Here is a 14275-nt window from a genome sequence, read left to right on the forward strand (position 1 = left end):
TGGGCATGAGTAGCTCAAAAGCTGACTTGATGTCAGTGTCAGTGCCATCCTGATAAGCCCTGGCACTGTCTTCCAGTTTATTTGGAGATAAAGACCACTGTATTTCACCATTTTGTGTCATGAATGTCTTGTTTGGAGGGCTGTGAATAGCATTTCCAACATTTGTTTCATTATCAGAATCATCAGACTCAGAACTGACCTCAGTACTGTCTCCATCTTCAGACACGTCCTCCTCTATGTCACTGTCATGATCCAAGATCAGTTCCAGAGCCTCCAGAGCTGTCACCTTTCTATTTCTGCTGCTCATTTTGTAAAGCTCTGACAGCGACTATGTCACATGTAGTTGCAGAGTGTAATGTGTGTAGGAGTCCCTTGTATGTTTTGCCCCTTCCCTGCTGAGTGTCCACTCAGTGTGGGTGGAGTTTGCCCACAGGAACAGAAAAGGTTCCTGTCAAAAATCATAGCAACACCTGCATTCTCACTGTTTACTGGCGAGGTAATGACAATAGGGAGAGGGTGTGTGTCTCTCTGTGTGATTGAGGTTAAATATGTCTCACATTTGCAAAGAAACAAATTGTATTTGACACTTTTGACCATTTTTAGCCTCTATTTTGACTGCCGGGTCAAATTGACCCAAACTAAGTTTCAAACAGAAAAAATGGGAGCAAACATTGCTGTGTCAACTAATAAGCATACTTCAACCAAACAGGAAAAATGCACCATTCAAATTCCCTTCAGCTGCTATGAATTTCAAAGATGTCCAAATTGCTCGAGTATCCGTCTCCGTCTCCGTCGGTCTCTGTCTCCAAATGACATTCCAAAAACACATGTGCTCACCATGGCGGAAGGCCCATCAGAGTTAATAGCAGAGCTTTCAGGAGAGTAGGGAGACCGCAGATACAAACAGTGGCGTTCAATGCAGTGGTTATGGGAAGGTGGTTTGGTAGGTGGTGTCTGAGGAATTTCCTGAATGTGGGCGAGTTCTAATAGCAGCAAAGGCTGAGATTTATGTGCTTGTTTACTTGTTGTCTTGAAGATACAGTCCTCACTTAAAAGGGGAAAAAAAGGAAAAAAATGTATATCAAGAGCATGAAATAGTTATACAGTGATATTCAAACCCTTACAGAGGTGTAGGTGGTATATTGAAATGGAATCTAGGCATATGTAGCAGTAGGTCTCGAGGAAGAAGCAAGAGCAGAGACCAATCAGAGGAGACAGGAACTGAGGAGAGGCTGATTGATAGCAGGTGTGACTCAAAGTCTCTCTCTCCTCAGGTCGTTTGTGTGCACTGGCTGTGACTGTTGACTCTGCTCTGTGTGTTGCGGCTGGTGGGGTCCTCCATCCACATTTGTGGTTGCACATTGAATTAGTGTGGTGTCTTTATTTGAAGTGTGTTGGGTTTGTATTTCTTTTTTGATATTTGGTATACTCCCAGCGTCCTCGGCAGTGAGTGGTTGGTCTCCCAGCCGTGATGGTACTGTCTGTCCTCTTCTTTTCTTTGTGTTTTTTAGAGTTTTGCTCATTGTAGAATAAAGGGCAAATGACTGACCCACACTGTCACAAGGTTACACATAGATGTTATTTATAGTGAGGGGCGAGTGATTAAAAGAGTCAAAGTGCTCAATACAATATAAATGTAGAAGAATCAAAGTGCATTGAGGGTTAACTATTTAACTGTGCAGTTTATTGCAGCCACAGTTCATCCTGGATGGTACTGTGTTGCAGACGACAGTCGGTATAAAACTGTTAGCAACCAGCTAAAAAGCAGATTCAAATGAATGGGTGATTATCAGGTTTCTGCAGAGCTTGACCAAGGCCTGACGAGCTGAATCAGGTGTGTTGGAGCAGGAAAACATGAAACCTTAACACAGGGTCAGCTCTGGTGTCTGCCTAACCATAACCATCTCATTTTGCTACATAGTCTTAAACAGGCAGTTTGTAGCGTGTGTAACAGCAACAAAACGCTGACTGAAAGCATTTGAAAGTAGTTACTTTAAGGAACTGGCTGTTGAGACAGGATGCAATCTTGACTCTCCGACTTGGCAGTAAGAGTCATCTCCCTCTGACCCCCACCAAAAGAAAATGCTGACTTTTTAACCTATTATATGCAGCACAACTGTGTAACTTTGTGGAGCTGTTTTGTGTTCAGCAGCAACACAAAAACAGCAGCAAACATGAATAAACAGATTAAATTCAGGTGACTGTTTCATGTTTTGCTGTGATTGCTCATTGCTCCACGGTGTGTAAATGCTGTCTTTGCAGATCACTGAACCTCTGCCCATTTTTCATTTCAAAAGACTTTGATTCTCTGAGGTGCTCCTTCCTCCTTTCCAGCCTTTTATTGTCCCTATCTCAACTAGTTGAAGATATGTTGCTGCCATAACATTCAGTTATGATGCACCTCTCCTCACTCTGCTCTCTTTACTCGCTTTACATATGATGTTATAGTTGTCATTAACTTGGTGTTTCTCTTTCTCGGGAGGTATCCCAGGTCTGGTGTTGTGTAGCTTGTTGTTCTCTCTTTCCTGTCTGTTTTACCTTCAGCCGGTCAACGCAGATGAACCGCCTGGTTCTGGTTCTGTTTCTTCCTGTTCAAAGAGAGTTTTTTTCTTTCCACAGTCGACTCATGCACACTCAGGACGGGAGATTGGAAGATAAGTTTAGATGTAATCTGTTGGTTTCCTGAGCAAGGCAGCATCTTTTTTTTATTGGCTCTGTATAAATTGGACTAATTTGGAATTTGATTAATTGAATTATAATCTGTATCTCTCAAGTGCCTTCAGATGACATTTATTGTGATTTGATGCAATAAAACTGAACTGAATAGAATGATGAACTAATATTAACGACATAAGAAAATATCACTTTCAACATTAGATATTTTTCCATGTCATGCTGTTATTAGAATATTTGTTAATGAGATTTGCAACTTATTACATTCTGTTTTTATTTGCATTTTACACTGCATCTTAACTTTTATTGTACCTGGGCTTATATTATTACTATTGGTATTATCCAGATACAAGGTTAGAGAACAGTGTCATGTCTTTTTCCGTAAACTCAACTCCTCTGCAGCACAAATAAGATATAAACGCCCACACAGTAATGCAACAGCAATTTGTCTCCCGACACTGACACAGTAACCACATCAATCCCTGAGAGAGGATTGCATCTCTATGGAAACTGCCCCCTCTTCTCTGTAAGTAGATATGCAAACACACAGCAAACCACACAAACATACACTCACATATTTTGCTATCCAAATGTGGATAGTTGTGGGACATGCGCAGGAAAAAAGCTCACCAATCTTTGCATTACATTGTTGCCTTCTGCAATACAAACCAACGGCTTTTGCAAATAAGTCACAAGGTTTAAATTCTCTGATGTAGTGGATGCCAGATGTTTAAAGGGATATGTGGCACCTAATTATTTCAAGTTTTTGCATGCCACAGTGCCATCAGAGAAGCCACCAAGAATGTTAGTTGGTTAAATAGTTAGCTTAAAAAGGCTGACAACTCTGTTGACCAGCCATAAAAGCGTGAGTCACTGCTGTTTCACGCTGTGTGACGCATCACGGTGTCTTCTATAATCTTTCCATCGCTGTCCATCCCTGTAATAAGAGAACAGGCATCAGATTCAATGAAGGATCTAATTTCAGTGCATCTCTTGTGTTAGACAGGATTAAGCAAAGGCCTGAAAGGAATGAGTAGCTATCAGTGGCTGCAAGATAAATTGGGCCATTTGTCACATGTGTAGAGCATGATGTGTGGAAAGGGGCCTCAAAAAGAGAGAACCAAAAACATGATGAGTCAGAGAGCATGTGAACTTCATTAAGGAATATTCTTTTGCAAACACACCCAGATGACTTACATGTCTCCTACAATGAGTTTCTAATTTTGTGAACTTTACAGTTCAGGATTTTGAGCATGATTGTATATTTGAGGCCATTTCTGTTTATTTTTTTGTTAATGTTTTCCTGGTTCTCTTATTTTTCTATTTTTAGACCCTATTTTAAAACCTGACACTTCAGGAATATTAGCACTATATGCTACAACCCTGATGACTCAAAAGAACTGTGAAATGCATATTATATGAAGACTTTAGCAGTTTATAAGAGAGAAGATACATTTCTTCTCCACATATTAACTGTTGTTGAAACGCAGTTTTTATTAACCCCATAGTTCTTACCTTTTTAAATCTATGTTACCCACAAAAGAAAGACAGCTTACAGTTCTATCCAAAACACCCACTGCAAGCAGAGATCGCATTTCTGTCTATGTCCACAATACTAAAGTGCATTAGATTTAAGTTAAGATGTGATTTAATTGATCAGATCCCTCTGAAAAAATGCACAGCAACACTCCACAAGAGCTATAGACCAGTCCTGATCTATAAAGATTCTCCCATCAACCTGAATGAAAACAAAACCTCTGCTGTGATTTCACAGAGCTCTGACTTTCATTTCTGCCACCAGACCAAATCCTGTGCTCACTCTCAAACATGCAGTATTTCAAAACCGAAGTCATGTGTGCTTCCACACTTAGGGCGACTGATCATCTCATGACCAACTGGGTAAAATGTTAGCGATACAATCAGCAGCATTTCCTTTCTGTTTCAGGAGTTCATATTTGCACACAATGCCAGAGATTTGAAGCAACACCACAAACAAAAGGAGAAAACATCTCTGCTCTTTGGCTCCTGTTTGGTATGTGGTGAAAACCCATGATACTCAGAGTACTTTATTTATCCCAAAATGGAAATTATACAGTTGAAGGAGGAGTTCTCATACATAACATAGACAAAAACATGCTCAGTGAGGTATATTGACAGAAATGCATTCAGTGAGGTAATAGCTTGTAAAGTATTGAATCACTGCGATAGGTTTTATCATGTAATATATTACATATTTTTCCCAGTGAAGTAGAACATTGTGTACAGACTCCCAGAGGTGTAATCATCTACAGCAGTTGTTGTTATAGCTAATGATTAACAATTTACCCAGTTCAGGGAAAGTGTTTGAGCTTGGATTAAAGCCTACAGACTCTCAAGGCTACCTGAGCAGCAGGTTCGGTCCCCAACACCTGTCCAAAGACAGAATCTGAACTCCTGCTGTACTTCTATAGTCTAAACAGTCATAAAAATGTTAAAATCATTATATTAATACAAAACAGCTTGCATATCATATGACTAAGGTAAGAAAAGACACAAAAAGATCCTGCCTTTTGGTCATTTATTCAAAAGGAAAAGGTGAGGTTTGGTAATGATTCATTTTTCGTTTTTGAGTCATTTACAGCTGAATTCATGACTCGGTTCATGTTTCAGAGAAATGAGAAGCAAAAGTAACTCATGGTTGTTTTTTTATGCAAATGAAGCAGTGCTGACTGTATCCCCCCCTTAATGCTTCCACAATAATTACTAACTAACCCTTTAATGAACAAATTATGAAAACATCAGTCAGTAGTTTTTTTTAAGTTATCTTTAGGCATAAAAAGAACAAATTATTTTATTTTATTTTGACACCAATTATTTAAGGAGTTACTGAAATGTCACATGAAATGGACATTGTGTATCTGAGGAACAGAGACAGAAAACGTGATACTTTAACGTCCACGTTAGTGGTCTATGTGCAACTTTGACAAAAAAAAGCTTTTATCATGATAAAAAAAATGTGCATGAAAGGGTTAATCGATCGACAAGTGTGAGCGCATTTATAAAAGTGCAGGTTTTGGTAGTGTGCTGGTCTGGTGTGTCCAAATGTGTGTTACCACATTTCCAAAGAGGAGAGACATCTGCAATGCTCTTAGAGAAGCAAACGTGGCTGCCCATTAACCTGGAAATGGTTATAAAGCCATTTCCAAATCATTTGAAGCTCATTCTGCAATGAGAAAGAAAGTGGAAAATTATATAAGACAGTTTCAATCTTTCCAGGAGTGGGTGTTCCAGAAAGTTCACCCCAAGGTCAGACGATGCTCAGAGAAACTACAAAAAGCCTAAGAGCTACAAATCAGAGACTACAGGCCTCAGTTAGGATATTAAATGTTAAAGTTCATGACAAAACAATTAGAAAAAGACAAGTATGGCTTCTTTGGAAGGGTTGCAGGAGGGCCACCACGGGCTGATTATCTGGGCTGGTTCTGCAGCCACAGGACCTGGGCACCTGGCAGTCATTGTGTCCACCATGAACTCCTCTGGATACCAAAGTATTCTAAAGTCAAATGTGAGGCCATCTGTCCCACAGCTAAAGCTGGGCTGAAACTGGCTCATCAACAGGACAATGATCCCAAACACAGCACCAAATGTACAACAGAATGTGTGAAAAAGAAAAGATTCAAGGTGTTGCAATGGTCCAGTCAGAGTCCAGACCTCAGCCTGACTGAGATGCTGTGGTGACACCTTAAGAGAGCTGTGCATGAACCAGTGCTGCAAACCTCAATGAGCTGAAGCAACGGTGTGAAGAAGAGAAAGTAACTTCACAAAATGATTGCTTCTAACAATGGTTCTTTAAGCTGTTGAAACATGAGGTGAACTTTCACACACTGCTTCTGCATTTCTTGGTCAGTGAAACTTTTGTCTGAACTGTTTGGAAAGAGGCAGAAAAAAACTTAAAAAGTGAACATAACTCAATCAAAAGCCCACTAACCGTTACAGTTAGAGTTGGACTCGGCCGTTTAACTGAACCACCCCTAAGTATAGCCACATTCACTGCACAGTTACTCGAATGGGGATTTTTCATGGGATGACACTGCGGTTATAAGATGAATGAGATTCTTTTCTTTCAGAAAAATGTGTGCTCTATTTCATACAATTTTCATCATATTAACTTGTTCACATGCATTTTAAAAGTCTGCTTTATGTCATCAAAACGTCCTTTTGGGGGCAGAGATATCAGGAGCCAATGGCTGGGCTGGGCTAAATGAGGACAAATAATACCCACAACCTGTGTGATAAAGTAGAGAAATTCAAATATCCTGGATTCTATAAACTCTATAGGTGTGCTTGATGTTTAAACAGTGTGCTCTTTCTGTGGTCTATGGTCACACAGCCGTCTGATCTTTCAACACAAATCAGAGCAAAAGAGGACGTTGCTTGTGTGAAAGGAATAAACAGCTGGCACCCAAAGTCACAGGACCCAAGGACATCGCTGCCAGAATCTGGGCACAGAGCTACAAAGCTGCTATTGTTGCTCCGAGAAGAAACCCTAACAGACAAATGACAACAGATTTCAGCACCCTTTCCCCTGCAGTTACTGTACGAAAGGGAAAAAATGAAGCTGCTTTTTGATACGCACAAGCACGAGCAAAGTGTTTAAGGTTTCTGATGCAGAAATGTGACCACATGTGCAACACAAGGGTACTTTCCAAATCCCAACTCCAACTTCAAGAGAATTTCAACAAGGCAAGAGAAGAAGCTGTAAATATTTTAGGTGTTTGTATTCTTGGTGCTTCATTTCATATTCCCATTGCTAGGTATACGTAATGTCCTGAAATCACCATATTATTACACACCATATTAATTTTACTAATATTCAGTAACACAAAACTCATGTTGGTTAATTCGTAGCACAAAGGAGCTGACCTCAGTGTCCTCTGTGATAGATGACTGTATTAAATCAGAGTTTCTGATTTGCCTGCAAATTAATCTGAGCTTGTGTATCATCACATATTATCAGATTTGGACTTAAACTTTCATTCAGGCAGGTAATCTTGAGAGGCCTGTTGATTCCACACTAGATGAGTGTGAAGGGTTTTTTGTCTAGTTTTTCACCCACTATTGTAAGTGACATGATGCATACAAAACTTTCTAACCTCTTTACTCAAGGAAATCTGTGGGTTTAATGTGAAAATGACTGCCTCTGTGATGCATGGGTGGTTTAAGTGATTCTGTGCTTAATGAAAGGAGAAAAACCCTCTCAGGGTTGGAGACCTCCCTGAAAATTTCCAGCACGTGGGTGTGTCCTGCTGCCATTTTACATGCATTTCCAGTGTACAGCCTCTATGATGTGCTTGTTTCTGATCCTTTTTATGTTACCAGGTTGTGTTAAAGCTTGGGTTAAAAAATGTTTTTTCATCAGTCAAGACATACAAATATTAAACCCAGAAGTCTTCATTGTAAAAATGATCAATGTAATCTGAATTTTATGATTTATAAAGAGGTAACTGTGGTATGTGAGGGATGGTCGCCTTCAAACAGCTTATGTGTAGGTGGTACAGGAAGAACTCTGCTGTCGAACACAGAAATCTTTTATTGCCAACCAGGTCCGTTTCAGAATTACAGAATGATGCATCAAAGCTGGAGAGATCTTCAAAGCCCAAAAGTCTTACTGTGGGTGCTTCTCCCCTTAAGTAAGGTAAAACCTTGCCCTATTTGGTGACCCTGAAGATGCTGCATGCCCCGTCCACAGGCACATAGCCAGAAGATAAGGTATACATATCTGGTGAGCCTCCCCTGAACGCTCTAATGAGCAGAAGGTTATTCTCAAAATGTTTTATGTTCGACTATATATATTTCCTATCTTGAGGTTTCCTGTTTACCTGAACTCCTTCGTGCAGCTGGTAAGTATCATATTGGAGGACCTAATGAGAATTATCATCAGAATCTGCGTCTTTCCAATTTACTCTCACTTATCTCATTTTCAGCAGCAGCCGGCTGCTTTTCAGAGAAAAACCACCAGCCACAACCTGTGAAGAATCAAACAGTTGACAGATCAAAACAGATGTTTGTTTTAGCTGCATAGTGAACATAGTGCCATTGTTTACCTCATAAGATGCAGACAGAAGGATAAAATAAAGACAGAATTTATCAAATCAACTTGGAATGATATTGTACATAGCTGTGGCGTACAGAGGTCTGATCGCAGATCTCTGTATGTTCTCTGTTTGTACCCTGTGAACACACGCCTACACACACATTTGATCTGGAACAATCTGAGCTGTGGGCTGCTCTCAGTTGTCTTCGGGCTGCTGTTAGTATTTTAGCTTTGTTCGGCTGTAGAAAAGAAAGAGGTCAAAGTGGACCCGGGTATACACCAGGCATCTGCCTTGACTGGTTGGGAGAGATACAGGAAATATAAGTTAACAAGCACCTTAACACCAGGCCAGGGATACCTGCTGAGAAGCAGAAACACAAGTTAATGGCAACAATAATGTCTTATGTTCCTGAAGAGTGAAATGAGCAGAGTGAGGAGAGGGAAGTCCCCCAGCAGTCTGGGCCTTTAGCAGCATAACTATGGGATGTTTCAGGGTCACCTGACCTTCCCTAACTATAAGCTTTGTCAAAAAGGAAAGTTTTAAGCCTAATCTTAAAGGTAGAGAGGGTGTCTGCTTCCTGAACCCAAACTGGCAGCTGGTTCCACAGAGAGGGTAACTGAAGGCTCTGCCTCCCATTCTACTTTTACAAACTCTGAGAACCACAAGTAAACCAGCAGTCTGAGAGCAAAGTGCTCTGTTGGGGAAATATCTAGCTATGAGATAAGCAAGAAGCTTAAGCAAGAATTTTAAATTCTATTCTGAATTTCACAGGAAGCCAATGAAGAGAAGCTAAAACTGGAGAAATATGATCTCTCCTGTTATTTCTCATCAGAACTCTCAGCTGGAGGCTTTTCAGATATTTTTTTCAGCACCACTCTGAGACAGGGTGTTAATTATTTTGGCAATATTACAAATGTGTAACAAGGCAGCCCTGAGAATCTGTTTCATATGTGCATCAAGTAATAGATTCTGGTCAAAAATAAATCCAAGGTTCCTCACTGTAGTAGTAGAAGCTAAGGAAAAGCCATCTAGAGTAAGTATAGAACAAAACTTTCTTCCTGAAGCGCTCGGGTTCAAAGGCAACAACTACAGTTTTGTCTGAGTTTAGCAGCAAAAAATTCAGTCATCCAGGTCTTTATGTCTTCAAGACGTGCTTGGAGTCTAACCAAGTGATTGGTTTCATGTGGCTTCATGGGTAACTGCAACTGACTTGCAAAGCAATGGAAATTTATGCCACGCTTTCTAATAATGCTACCGAACAGAAGCAAGTACAAAAAGGTAAGTATTGAGCCAAGCACAGAACCCTGAGGAACTCCATGATTCACGCTGCTGTGTGAGGAAGCTGGATGGATGGACATCTATGTGACCTGAAACAGCACTAACACTTCTGACAGTTTCATTTGTCGAGAAACTCATCATCAGGATGTGAAGTCACTCGCCTGCGTAAACTGAAAACCACGATGTGACTCATCTTTCACATGTGCCTGCTGTCATGGTTCATGGTTTTTGCTTTCTTTCCTTTGGGTTCTTAGTCTTTAGGATTCTTTCTTTGTGCCTTGGTTTACTCTCTGTTCTGTGTTCTTGGTTGGTATTTTGTTTAAGCTTTATCCTGTGTGTTCTGTCCTCTGTGTTCAGATTTTTGTTTCTTGCCCTTACTCCCTTAATATCCTCACTTTCCTTGGTCTCTATGACATCTGTCTCTACCTAATTGGTAATAGCTGCAGTCACTTTCTCATTAATTTCCCAGAGTATATATGCTCTTCTGTTAATCTTAGTCTATGTCAGGTCCTTATTTTTACTTTTATCAATGATCTTTGCTGTAGTTCTGCTTCTCTTTTCTGTGGTTATCCTCCTGTATGCTTGTTCCGTTATTCAATCTTTTGTTTTCCAAATGTTGCAGTGAGATTTAACATTTCACATTTTCAACCATGTTGTCACAATAAGCAATTTGTTTTGCAACCAAAGGAGTCAAACACACCTTTATTATGCATTAGCTCAGCAGTACATCACTCAAAACTTGTGCTCAGTGTATGAGGTTATGAGTAACTTCTAATGGACAGTTCATCAGAAATTAAATTGAATGAATGTTCTTGAAATATCTCCAACAGCAGAGAGTATATCTTTCTTTGGATCTGATGGATTTATCTTATTATCATAGCACAAACTGATAAGTATAGATGCTTTTGTGTGTGATTGGAACACTCAATTGTTATTATGCAATAAATCGTTATAACACCCGTACTTCAGTGCTACTACATTCATCATTGATAGTTTCTGCTTTCTCAGTCAGTATTTTACTGGAAGTTGTGGGTGTGTGAGCTGGTGTATGTTTGTGCGTGTGCAAGACACTGCCTTGAACCATAGACTGAAATGATAGGGAAATACAAGGGGCCTTGTCATGCTGGAAAACACAGTGAATGCCTCCCTTTCAATATATCACCGTAAACATAATCTATTTCAGATTAATGTGTAAAATTTTGAGGTACCCATGCTAATCTCTGTATCAACAGACCTGGGCTGCAATCTTTGAAAAGACTAGGTCACCCCCCTCAGATTACTAATAGTAGTTTGGTCCAGTCCAGGATCCTCCTCATCTCCTCCTTATACTCCAGGCAGCTTTATTGTATGCTCTTGTCATTTCCAGCTGTAAGGAGCAGCACTGTAAAGGCTATGTTAGGATAACATTCCTTACTCACCAGAAACAGGAAGTGGTATCAACCTGTTACCATCAACAATGGAGTTGGGTTATGTTCAGTCACACGCACAAACTGTTGCCTCTCCTTTTTCACAGGAAATGAAATGTTGTGATCAGTGAACTATTGCTGTGTTTTCTCTTCCATTGTTTAGTTGTGCACATTTGACATTTCATGCTGTTATGATTAGATTTAGTTGAGATAATAGATATTTATGTTGTACACGAATAACAACTCCAGTCCTTATTAAGCCAATTATGTCCTTCTTAGATAATTTATTCCATGTTGTATACATTGTCAGCAAAATCCTCCTGAAATGTAAACTGACCAAGAAAAAGTATGTTGAATGTGTCAAAACATTTCCTGTTTGAATCGGGGTTTTTTTTGTGCAGCGACCCATTAATCTTCTCTATTCTTTTCCTGGACCTCATTAACACACTTTGGGTCACACTTTGATTAAACCTGATATGCGAGCAGCTGGGAGGGAGCAGTGGTTACAAGTGCCAGTGTGTGCTCTGCAGACACTCTTGAGGGATCACATACACAGCAAACAACAGCTCACTGACCACCTGAGACTCGGGGGCAAACGGAGGAGACACCTGAGTCCTGGCCGTCTTTGGGCTTGTTCACACCCCCTGCGCGGTGGTTATCCTATCCTGTCTCGTCAGCATCATTTGCCTGAATAAGCAGCCTGCAATCTGCTCTGGTGACACAGTGACTGGTGGATGGCTCTGTTAACCGTATGCGTGCTTGTATTTGTGTGCAATCTGGGAGGGAAATTAACCATTTTGAATATTATTCAGTCACATACGCATAATATGTCATCTCTCTGTTTCAAGAACTCGGTAAACACTGAATGTATTCAGATTAGTTTGGAACTATTTTCAGCCACAGTTTCATACATATTTGGTCTGACAGTATTTATGGCAGCAGGACAGTACATGTGGGAATACCTCAAAATAAACTACTAGAGGACTCTGAGATTAAATCCTCTGCCATGGTCAGTGCTGCTCTGTGACAGATTTCAGGAAAGAGATGCAGATCAATGCTTAAATTTAAATTATTCTACTCCTCATAGTCAGCTTTGTTACTAAGTTCCATGAAGTTTGGTATGAATTTAATGTTCTCGTACTCACAGACAAAACAGGCACTCAGAGGCATAGGAGACGACCCTTCTCTTTTGTTCATGCAGGCAATGACAACCTACAAATATTCCACGTTAGAAGATAATGCGATAATCTTCCTGTGGTCATAGGAGCAACTATATGTGAAGTGTTGAAACGGCGGTCATTAAGGAAATGGATGCATAATACTAACCGTGTATTTTAGTCCATTTTCCAAACCCAAGTAGACAGTGACAACCAAAAAAAATCTAATATTGTCATAAAGGTGACACTGATGTTATTTAGCCCCTACTATGATAATTTTCTAACCTTAACCTGTCACAAGTTCGTGTTTTGGACACAAGGTGCAGACTTGAAGACATGGAAAAGGTTAACTAGTTTATTTTGGCACACAGAGGAATACATCCAGGATGCAGGTGGACTAAAGAGATCCTTTAAGCAGCTGACAGGTGGGTATTTCCAAACAGAGACAGGGAAATGAAGAATCCAGGAAGTGGGTTGACAGGTGAGATTCACCAAACCAAAATTCATCAAGATCCGCCATCTGCCATGTTCCACCTCTTCACAAAATAACCCACAGAAATTATACTTTCATTGTTCTGGAAGCTGTCCTCAGCCTTCCAGAACAATGAAAACATTGCTATAAAGATGACAGTATAACTTTTTGTGGTAATTGGTAAGTTTGCCCTTGGTGTGCTTTTTTAACATTAAATCTATTCATAACAACATTCCTAATAAAGACTACCTTATTTTATAAGCACTGAAGTAAACTGTAGTTTAAACTTTATTTAGCACGTTCTGAATAGCAGATGAAAACATGTTCAGCTTCTCTTTAACACAAGAGGTGCAATCAAATTATAAGCAGTTGAAAGAAATGAAGCTGCAAAACTGTTGGGTAACAACAATACTTCTTCTTCAACATCACTTATTCCTCCAGTCTGTTCAGGTAAAGCTGCAGAACTTCACAGCCTGGCGTCATGCTTTCTGCATCTGGTCAGTCTGTTTCAATGGCAGGGAGCAGTGTTGGTAATAACGTCGTTAGAGTGTAACGGCGTTACTAACGGCATTGTGTTTTTCAGTAACGACTAATCTAATTAATTGTTTTTCCCGTCGTTGCAACGCCGTTGCCGTTACTGAGAATGTGAAGTGGCGCGTTACTACAATTTGGCTGAATGAAGCACAAAGTGTCAGGTTTTGGCCACACATCAGCTGCCTGGAGAGAGCAGGCATGGGGATGATTGCTCACAAACTAATAGCGTATAGAACATGAAAAACAACGTCACAGTTATTTTGCTGAGTAACTAATTACTCTTACAATGAGGTAACTGAGTTACTAACTCAATTACTTTTTGGGATAATTCATTTGTAACTGTAACTAATTACTTTTTTAAAAGTGAGATTACAAACACTGGTAGGGAGTTCCTTCACTTCCATAACTTTGGTATTTTGTGGACTTATATCAACGCAGTACCCACACACAAGTTATTTTACAGTGTTTTGTTCACAATGGCAATTTCCTTTGGAATTCACTGCCGGTTTGTTACATGTATTTGATCCCCTCCGCTTTATGAAACCCTTTAGGGAGAGCAGAGGAGCTTCACAGGCTCCCTGTGAGGAAACTATCACCTTAAAGAGATAAATGTGACCAACAAACTTTGAGTCATGTGCTTGCACAGTATAGGTAAAGTATATGTGAAGATGTTTATTTATG

This window comes from Leuresthes tenuis, unplaced genomic scaffold (assembly GCF_036924035.1).
Source record: "Leuresthes tenuis unplaced genomic scaffold, fLeuTen1.0.hap1 SCAF_8, whole genome shotgun sequence".
Classification (NCBI taxonomy): Eukaryota; Metazoa; Chordata; class Actinopteri; order Atheriniformes; family Atherinopsidae; genus Leuresthes; species Leuresthes tenuis.